Source organism: Symphalangus syndactylus, chromosome 14 (assembly GCF_028878055.3).
Source record: "Symphalangus syndactylus isolate Jambi chromosome 14, NHGRI_mSymSyn1-v2.1_pri, whole genome shotgun sequence".
NCBI lineage: Eukaryota > Metazoa > Chordata > Mammalia > Primates > Hylobatidae > Symphalangus > Symphalangus syndactylus.
The window spans coordinates 39,511,670-39,522,703 of record NC_072436.2 but is presented as its reverse complement, the minus strand read 5'-3'; the positions used below and the strand labels follow the sequence as shown (position 1 = coordinate 39,522,703).

The 11,034-nt window shown below is 38.6% G+C and overlaps 1 long non-coding RNA gene across 1 annotated transcript; it reads left to right on the top strand.

Annotated features, from left to right (window-relative positions):
* The first annotated feature begins 3,467 nt into the window (after nucleotides 1–3,467).
* Nucleotides 3,468–10,378, top strand: LOC129461907 (uncharacterized). The gene is made up of 2 exons (XR_008650722.2): nucleotides 3,468–9,396; nucleotides 9,491–10,378. It is a non-coding gene; the product is annotated as an uncharacterized lncRNA (long non-coding RNA).
* The last annotated feature ends 656 nt before the right edge of the window (nucleotides 10,379–11,034 follow it).

The window sequence follows — 11,034 nt, the reverse complement described above, 5'->3', positions numbered from 1 at the left end:
GGATACCTATTATTCTGCAAAATGAATCATTAGTTTTTATTTATTACTCTCACAATTAAAACTAATAAACATTAAATTTGAGAGATGACCAGGCACTAGGATGCACTTTGCATGGGAAGTTTTCCTAGTGGTGAAATATCTTCTTAATTAAGCTGTTTATACTCTCTTCTATAATCATTTAGTCTCATTTCCTTCTTGTTTTGGTTTTTCCTACAGATGAAGAAAGTGGTCAGCATCTTCCCTAGATCAGAAAAACTGCATCTGTTTTCCCTTTTTATTGTGAAGTTTCAAACATATACAAAGTTAGCAGAAATTATTAAATGATTGCCTCTTGGCCTTTTGGCTAAGATCAAGTGTAAAAAATTATTAAATGAGCAATTAAAAACACTTTTGAAACAAAATTAAAAATAATCTAAGTAAAGGAATATAAGATATTGAATAAGTAATGAGCTAGAAATTATAAACCTAAAAAAATACAGTAACTGAAATATTCAACAGATAGCCTCAAAAGTAGTTTGGAGACAACAAAGAATGAATCCGCAAACTTGAAGACAGATAATTAGAAATTACTCAGTGTAAACAATATAGAGAAAATAGCTTAGAAAAAAAATGGTTTGAGAGATCTATGGATGATAACAAAAAATCTAGCTTTTGTATCATCAGGGTCCTAGAAGTAAGGAGAAAAACTGTTCGACCAAAAAAAATAATCAAATAAATAATGGCTAAAATTTCCCCAAATTTGACAAAAGACACTAAACCCACTGATTCAAAAAGAATAAAGTAGAACAAACCCCAAATAGGATAAATCCAAAGAAATCCATACCAAGACAAATCATATTCAAAATTCTGAAAATTAAAGATGGAAAAAGATCTTAAGAGAGGTTAAGGGGAAACAATACATTACTTGTAAAACTTAAGCCAGAAAGAAGTGGCACAGCATTTTATAAATAGTGATTTAAAAAAATTGGCAAATTCTGAATGCTCTATCTAGTAAGACCATTCTTGATATATCAGTTTAATTCTGATGCTTGCTCTGTGTCTTCAAACTATTTTTTTTTTTGTCTTTTAGCATGCCTTGTAATTGCTTTTTAATAGTCAGATATGAGATAGTGGATAAAAGGAACTGCAGAAAGTTGGGCTTTACTAATGTGGTAGTGAGGTGTCGATGGCAGCAACGCTGCCATCATGCCAGCTGCAGCACGGAGGCACAGCTGGGGCTCCACACTCCTAGGAGACTGGAAGCCAGGACAAGCTGGAGACCCGCCCTTCTGAGTTGGGGCAGCAGCTCCCCAGGTGCCGATGCAGCCGCCCAAACCACGGCTGTCAACCCAGGCCTCCCATTTTATGGAGCAGGCAGGATCCCTGCCCTCCTGGATGCAGCTGCAGCTGCAGACCCAGGCCTCCTGCTCCATGGAGCAGGCAGGAGTCCCACCTTCCTGAGTAAGCCTGCAGCCGCTTAAGCTGTGGCTGCCGATCAGAGCCTCCCTGTGCTCTTGCAGGTGCCAGGAGCAGGGAGGATCTCTGCCCTGCCTGGTGCAGGTGCAACCACCAGATCCACAGGTGCAGGCCTGGGCCTCTGCTCCACCAAGCTGGCAGGAGCCAGGGACAAGCAGGAACCCCACCCCTTCTGAGCTGGTAGGGCGGGAGCTCCCTGGGTGCAGCTGCATCCACCTTCCCAGGTACAAGACCCAGGTGTCTCTGCAACCTACACCCTTAGGGGCAAGGGAAGGCCCCCCGACCCCAGTACCCACAAGCCCAGGGGTGTCTTCTCCAGTTGCCTGGCCTCTCACTGCTCCTGGCACAGGCTCCCATATCAGAGCAGGGTTGGAGCCAAGCCCAGGTGCTATCACAGTTTGGCATGGTCTGCACACGCTTGGATCAGTGCTGGCAAGCCAGTGCCCTGCTGCCCCAGCCCTCTCCAGAATTTGGGTACAAATGAGAGTAGGAGGGGAAGCAGAGGGGAGCTCTGAGGACTGCTCAGTGCTGGCCTGCAGGTGCCTCTTGGTGCCAGCAGCCAGGGGAACAGGGACAGCAGAAGGCAGGCAGGCTCCTGGGTGGAAGTGGGTGGGTTGCCAGTAAGACCCCACCTTCAGGTCAGGGAGGGCCTGAAGGCTGGGGGCCAGGTTGCCGGACCAGCAGAATGGAGTGGGGACTTGTGGTGCCTTTTCTGGACCATCCATGGCCCTCCATGAACAAATCAACAGGAACTTCCTCCCTCTGAGGTCCAAAAAAGCCCCAGGCTCAGCCAGAGCAGGGCAGAGGACAGATGATGGAGGACAGATGGCCTGCTGCAGAGAGGAACTACTCTCTCTTCTGAGAGCTTCAGAGACCTGCAGAGACATAGGGACTACCAGCTGCAGAGAGAAGTAACTTTCTCGAGGGCCTCCTGTCTGGTGAGAGCAGCAGATGTCAAGATGATGACCAATAGCAGAGAGGAGCTACCCTCTCCAGGGCCTCCTCTCTGCTTGAGAGCTGAGCACTCAATGGGAAGATCTGCTTACAGAGAAGATGATCTGCCTACAGAGAGGAGCTACGCACTGAGGGTTTCCTCTGAACTGTTCTAACACTTAGTAAAGCTCTTCTTTGTCTTGTTCACCCTTCACTTGTTTGCATACCTCATTCTTCTAGATGCAAGACAAGAACTAAGGCAAAGATGCCACCAGCCACAGAGGTTTCTAGCCAGAAAATCAATACCCCAAAGATCCTGTAACAGTGCGAGAGAGAGCAAAGTGTTCTATAGTTTTATATCTCAGTCTTTTAGTGAGCCTGTGTCTCTAAACTGTGAACTTCAAACAGAGCTTCTCAATCCCCCAACACTCCCCTTAGGCAGGACAAGATGGTTAGAATGAACTGAAGTTGAGTATTTCTCTTCCCCTATGTAGAAGGCTAAGGCGTGCTGGAGTATGCTATTTCCTTTCTTCCAGGTTGGTTAGGCTCTGATAAAATCCCAATAGTTTAGGCTCTGGTAAAATAATTTCTCCTGAGGCCAGGCCTTTCTGACTAGAAGAGAATGCTCTGACTTACTTCAAATAGTTCCTCCTCCCTCTCCTCACCAGAAGAACAAGATCTATTTTTTTTCTGATATTCACTGTGAGAACCTAGTTGAACTCCTGAAACCAGAACTCACAAAAGTGGGAGGCCCTCCTTTGAATGGGTCCCCCTGGACTGTTTAACTCTCATACTTATTTACTGTGAATGCCCAGCAATTCATCAATTACAGTTCAGGTTTTTCTACCCCATACTGGTTCCCACAAAGGTTTCTGCTCAAGGGTTTCTGCTCCAGTAATTTGTGATTCTAAGTATCTTCTTGTCAGTCTTTCCAATTTAAGGGGCAGTGAACCTCACTTTTCTGATGGATCTAAGAGTTGTTAATTAATCAGTTTGTTCAGCCTTTTATTTGTTGTTAGGATGTAGTGACAACTTCCAAGCTCCTTACATACTGGATTGCAAACCAGAAGTCAAACTATTCCTTAGAAATGAAGGGGAAGTAAAGTTATTTTCAGATGACAGGATACTAAAAGAATATGTCACCAGAAGACTTGCCCTTAAGGAATGACTAAAGCAAGTGCTCAAAAGAGAAAGGAAATAATAACAAAAGACTTCAGGACCTCAGGAAGAAAGAAAGAAAAGTGGATATGACCATAAAATGTAATCAATTATTTAAACAAAAGTAATAACAATGTAGCATGATGTTAATACATATGTAAGTAAAATGAATAACAACAATAATATAAAGGTCAGAAGGGGAGAAATGGAAGAATACTATTGTAAGCTTCTTATGCTGTATGCGAACTGGTATAATATCATTTGAAGGTAGGCTATAATAAGTTAAAGATGTGTTCTGTTAACCCCAAGAAATATGAAAATAACACAATAACAGAGAGTTATAGCAAATAAGACAACAAAAGAGATAAAGTTGATCATAAAAATAACCAATTTGAAAAAAGTCAGAGAAAAAGGGAAAAAGAGCAAAAACATATGGGATAACTTGAGAAAAACAGTAAGATGACAGGAATTAAACCTGACCACATCAATAATTACATTAAATGTAAATGGCCTAAACAACACCAGTAAAAGGCAATTTGTCAAATTAGATTTTTTAAAATGCTAATCCAACTATGTGCTTTTCACCAACAAAAAAATGCACTTTAAATGTAAAGACATAACTACGTTAAAGAAAAAGGATGGGAAAAAGATACAATGTAAACACTAACAAAGAATCTAGAGTGGCTATATTAATATAAAAGTGGATTTCAAGCAAAGAATATTATCAAGCATAAAGAAGAACATTTAAAAATGTTAAAGGGATCAATTTATCAAGAGACCATAATAATCCTAAATGTTTATGCACCTAATAACAGAGCTCCAAAGTACATAAAACAGAAATCGATAAAACTATAAGGAGAAATTAACAAATACAGATATATATTAGATATTTTAATACCTCTCTCTCAATAATTGATAGAATGAGTAAAGAAAAAGATCACCAAGGATATAGGTGACTTGAACAATGTTACTAATAAAATGTACCTACTTGGCATTTATAGAACACGTCATGCAGAAATAGCAGAATACACGTTGTTTACAAGGGCACGTGAAACACTTTCAAGATATATTCTATATTCTGAGCCATAAACAATGTGTAACACATTTAAAAGGATTCAAGTCAAATGAAGTATGTTTTTGGAGCAGTCTGGAATTAAAATAGAAATCATTAGCAGAAATCTATCTGGAAAATTCCCAAAGGTTTGGAAACAAAGTAATGTATTTGTCAATAACCAGGGGTAAAATAAGAAATCAAAAGGAAAATTAGAAAATATCTTGAAAAATAATCAAATGAGAACACAATATATCAACACTAGTGGAATGCCACTTCAGTAATATGTAGAAGGAAATATCCAGCACTGGATTTCTACTTTAGAGAAAAGAAAACTTCTCAAGCCAATGACCTCATCTTCCACTTTAAAAATTAGAAAAGAAGAGCAAATTAAGCCAAAGTAAGCATTAAAAGGGAAATAATAAAGATCAGAATGAAAAATCAATAAAATAGCAGACAGAAAAACAATAGAAAAAAATCAATAAAACCAAAAGCTAGTTCTTTGAATAGATCAATAAAATTAAAAAACCTCTAGGTATATTGATTTAAAAAATTACTTAAGACACAAATTCATCAGTATTAGGATTTATAGAGGTGGGATCACTCAGATTCTACAGATATTAAAAGGATAATAAGGAAGTATTGTAAACTTTATGCCTATAAATTTTAAAACTTAGATAAAATGGATAAATTCCTGGCAAGGCACAATCTACCAGAGCCCACTCAAAAAGAAAGAAAGAACACAGACAATCCTCTATTTATGGAATAAAGTGAATGTTTAGTTTAAAATGTATGCATGAAGAAAATTCCAGGTTGACATGGCTTCACTAGTGAACTCTACGAAACATTAAGAGAAGAAAGAATAACAATCCTTACAAAAGTTTTCTGAAAATTGAAGAGATGAGAATAATTCCAAATTATTTTATGAGCCTATTATTGCTCTGATTCTAAAGTGAAACAAAGAAAACTATAGATGAATAACTAACTCTCATGAACATAAATGCAACATTTCTAAAGAAATTTAGCAAATCTAATCCAACAATATGTAAAAAGCATAAAACATGGTGAACAGGAAGGGTTTATCCCGGGAATGCATTGATTGATTTTGATATTCAAAACCCAATCAGCGTAAATCACTATTAACTATAAAATAAAAGCAATATGATCATCTAAATAGATGCAGAAAAAAAATCTGAAAAAAACCCAACACCCATTCCAGATTAAAAACTATTAGAAAACTAGGAATAGAAAAGCATTTCCTCAACCAATTGAACAATTGAAGGGCAGCTATGAAAAACCTATAGCTAATATCATATTTCATGATAAAAGATGGAGTTTTCTTACTCTAAATTCAAGAACCAGGGAAAAATGTCTGCTCTCACCACTCTATTTAACAGTGCTGGAAATATTAGCCAGCAAAACAGGTAAAGAAAAATAAATAAATGGCATAGACAGGAAAAATTCATAGTTGGCACAATTATGTATATACAAAATCCTCAGGAATGCACACTTTACATACTAGAATTCAAAAGTAAGTTTAGCAACTGTATTAGTTCATTTTCATGCTGCTGATAAAGACATACCTGAGACTGGACAATTTACAAAAGAAAGGTTTATAGGACCTATAGTTCCACATGGCTGGGGAGGCCTCACAATCATGGCAGCAGGCAAGGAGGGGCAAGTCACATCTTATGTGGATGGCAACAGGCAAAGAGAGAGCTTGTGCAGGGAAACTCCCGTTTTTAAAACCACCAGATCTCATGACACGCATTCACTGTCAGGAGAACAGCATGGGAAAGACCCACCCCCATGATTCAGTTGTCTCTCACAAGGTCCCTCCCATACCACATGGGAATTATGGGAGCTACAAGATGAGATTTGGTTGGGGACACAGAGCCAAACCACATCAGCAACATGTCAGAATACAGAAAAAATGTAAAATATCACTGTATTTCTATGTACTAGTAGTGAACTGTCAGATGTTAAAATTCAATTTCTTAGAATGGCATCAAAAATATGAAATACTGGCCAGGTGTGATGGCTCACGCCTGTAGTCCCATTGCTTTGGAAGGCTGAGGTGGGTGGATCACTTTGAGGCCAGGAGTTCAAGACCATCCTGAGCAACAGGGCAAAACCTCGTCTCTACTAAAAATACAAAAAATTAGCCGGGCATGGTGGCCTGCACCTATAATCCCAGCTACTTGGGAGGCTGAGATGCAAGAACCACTTGAACCCAGGAGGCAGAGGTTGCAGGGAGCCGAGATCACACCACTGAACACCAGCCTGGGGAACAAACTGAGACTCTGTCTCAAAAAAAAAAAAGAAAGAAATACTTATGGGTAAATCTGACAAAATAAGTGTAAGACCTGTACACTAAAAATTACAAAACGTTGCTGAAATAAATTAAAGAAGACCTAAATACTGGGAGAGATATACTTTGTTTAAAGGTCAGAAGACTCAGTATTGCTAAAATGAGAACTCTTCCCAGTGCAGTGCTAATCAAATTTCTAGCAGGCTTTTTGTAGAAATTGAAAAGCAGATTTGAAATTCATATGGAAGTGCAAACAAAACCAAAAGAGCCAATATAACTTTGAAAAGTTGAAGTTCTAAAACTATCTGCTTTCAAGATTTATTATAAAGCTACAGGTGATCAAAATATTCTAGTACTAACAGCAAGATAGGGGAAAAGATCAATGAACCAAATAGAAAGTCCAGAAATAGATACACACACTCAAAAATATGGACAACTGATTTTGGACAATAGTGCAAAAGCAATTCAATGAAGGAAAGATAGCCTTTTCAACAAACGGTACTGGAAAAGTTAGATTCCTGTATGCAGAAACAGACAAAAAATGAACTTGGATGCAAATGTGCATCATATAAAAAGAAGTGATTCAAATGGATTGCAGATCTCAATGTAAAATCTAAAACTATAAACCTTTAGAAGAAAACATAAAAGAAAATCTTCATGACCTTGGGTTAGGCAGAGTTTTTGGGTATGACACCAAACACACAATCCATAAAAAATAAATTGATAAATTAGACTTTATCAAAATTTAAAATTTTCATTCTTTGAAAGATACTCTGAAGAGATTGAAAAAATAAGCCACAGACTGGGAGAAAATGTTTTCCAAGAATACATCTGATAATGCACTTATATCCAGAATATATGAAGAATTCTTAAAACTCAATAATAGGAAAATAGCCCCATTAAAAATAAAATAGACAAAGGATTTCAACAGACATTTCCCCAAAGAAGATATATGGATGGCAATAAGCACATGAAAAGATATCAGCATCATTAGTGAAGTTCAAATTAAAACCACCATGTGATACCACTACATATATTTTAGAATTGCTAAAATTAAGAAGACTGACCATATGGGGTGAGGATATGGAGGAAATGAAATTCTCATACAATGCTATTGGTAATGCAAAATCAAACAACCACTTTGGAAAACAGATTAAAGTTTTCTAAAAAGTTAAACATGCACCTACCACATGTCCCAGCCTCTCAGTTCTACCAGAAAAGAAAACAGATATCCGTACAGAGACTTGTACACCAATGTTCATGGTACCTTTATTGGTAAATAGCCCCAAACTGGAGACAACTCAAAAGTTCATCAACAGATGAATGGATAAACAAATTGTGGTATATCCATACAATGGACTATTACTCTGTAAAAAAGAGAAAAAAGAAAATAATAATAATGGATAATCACAACATGGATGAAGCTCAAAAATAATTATATTAAGTAAAACAAACCAGTCAAAAAAGACTATATACTGTTCATCCCATTTTAATAAAACTATAGAAAATGAAAATCTTTGGTGATATAAAACAAACTAGTAGTGAGGAAGAGAGGCCTGGGAAGGAAATTATAAATTACATGAAGCAACTTTTGGGAGTGATAGAAATATTTACTATATTGATTGTTATGATGGTTTCATGGATATATACATATGCAAAGACATATTCTACACTTGAAATATGTAGAATTTTTGTAGGTTACTTACACAGCAATAAGCCTGCTCAAAAAAAGTAAATCAAGCAATGGAGGGTACCAAGATTTTACTTGCATATGACTGTTCTCTATCTAGCCTGCAAACAGGTGCACACAAAATCTGCATCATTAACTGGAGCTTGTCAGGCAACACCTCTGCAACAGTATGCAAATCACTGTGAGAAAGACAATAATTATGTTAAAAACCACCAAAATATGTTTGTTTCCACACATGTTTTTTTAAATTCCCAGATCTGGGCTGTCTACATTATGTGCCTGCCAGTTAACCTAACTTGGGGCTTTTCACTTTGGTTTAAAGAATCTGAAATTGAGTTCTGCCCAAGCTCTGCATGTGGTGATTCATGTGCATGGAAAGTACCTTGGGCTGACCACAAAGTAGAGTTCCCTACAACTACATCAATGTCAAAACTAACCACTGTCTCCTAGCTTGTTTGTTTAAAAAAACATCCCATGGTCTTCAATTTGATCATTTAAAAATAATCTACAAGGTATACTGCTTTTCTGTTCTTGTTATTTCCTAACTTTTAAGATTTCTATTTTTTCACCCTGTAGATCTTGTTCTCACTAGAGAATAATTTCTACATTATGCCCAGGTTCTTCTGAGCTATGAAGGGGCCCAGACTTAAGGGCTGTTCCTGACACCCTAAATGTGCTGGGACAAGTCATTAAGGTGGTCCTGCCAGGACACAGCCATCTAAAGCAGCAATCTGCTTCCTGCCAGAAAATCTCGTGCCTCTGCAGAGCCTTTTCCAGAATGAACCACACAATGCTGAGGTAGGGTAGAAGGGGCAGGACAACAATAGGCCTGGGTATTCTAGAACAATAGGCCTAGAACTTCTCATCAGCTCCTGTTTCTTTTCATCTCTAGGAAAGGAGAAAGAGACCGCCTACTGCATTTCTGTCACTCGCTGAAAAGGACATTCTGTCAGAGAATCTTCTAGCAAACTTCAAAGGGCAAAATCACCCCTTGTTACAGATAAAGCACAGAGAGCTTCAGCAGCTAACATTCCCTGGACAGGGCACAGCAAGGATTTGAACCTAGGCCAGTCTGGCCAGAACACCCACAAGCTTTCCTTAACTCAGTGTGCTATCTCCCCACGACTAGGTCACTACTGCTTTATAATCACCTTTGTAGCCACCAGTGGATTTTGCTCATCAGTATTTTTCAGGTAATTGATACTTTAGATGTTCATCTGCAAGACGTATGCAGTTTTCATTGACATCTTTTGGAGAAACTGACAAATCTGGATTTGACTTAATGCTTTTGGAACCTTCCAAGATGTTATATAACTCTAGATAGAAGGCTGAGCCTCCATGATGTCAGGAATGTTGCATTCTTATTTCCCCATAGATAAACCCATTTGTCCACAAAGTCAAGGAGTCAGGCAGAGGCCCTTGCCATGGGACTTTTTAGGATAGAGTAACAAGCTTGGACTTTGCTCTATGACAGGGTTTTGCATAGGGAGTGGTATGATCAGATCCCTCAAGACAGAAAGCTTAGGGACCAGGCCAGAGTCCACTGCAGTAGCCCAGTCAAGAGAGGATGGTGACTTGGGCTTTAGTAGAGCCAATTAGAATGAAAGAATTTGACACATTCAGAAATGGCTTTAGAGGTGGAGTCAAACTGGACCTGATAAAGAACTAGAGAAGTGGAGTGAGGATAAAGAGAAGAGCCATGACTGACTCGGAAGATTTTGTCTTGAAAAACTTGAGAACTCAAGACAGAGTGAAATAAAATCACATGTGGGAAAAATCTTGTGCTTTGTTTTGGACAACTTTGAAGTGAAATGTCTGTTAAGTCTAAGTGGGGTAGGCCATGGTGTACATGAGTGTGGGCTCAGGATGGATACAGGCATTCAGGAGTTGTGAGCAAATAGAACTTAAAGCCATGAGAGAAGAAGGGGTCACCAAGAGAGACAGTGTGGCATAGAGAAGAAAAGGGGTGGGAGATGATCCCTGGGCAGAAAAGTCCTTAGAGCAGAGGGAACAGGCATGACCAAGAAGACTAAGAAAGAATATTCAGTACAGCAGGAGGAGAGCAAAAAATGTGTGGTGTTCTAGAAGCGAAGAGAATAAAGGGCTTCAGGAAGGAGCAGTCAAGTGTATCAAATAAGATAAAGATAGACAAGTCCCCTGGATTGGGTAGGAATAAATAACAGCAGGCTGCCATACAAATGGTTCTATCTGCACCATCTAAAAGAATATAGTTTATTCTCCATACATTTAATAAACACCTGCCATATGCCGGGTATCCTTTCAAGCACTGAAATGCAGATTCATAAAACATGGTCTCTGCTCTCAAGGAGCTCACAGTGGTAAGGAGGAAACAGGCAATAGCGAGTGTTCTCATTGCATTTGTGACCCCACTGATCTTGCAACAGCCCCATGCATCAGTTATTGCCATTATACCAT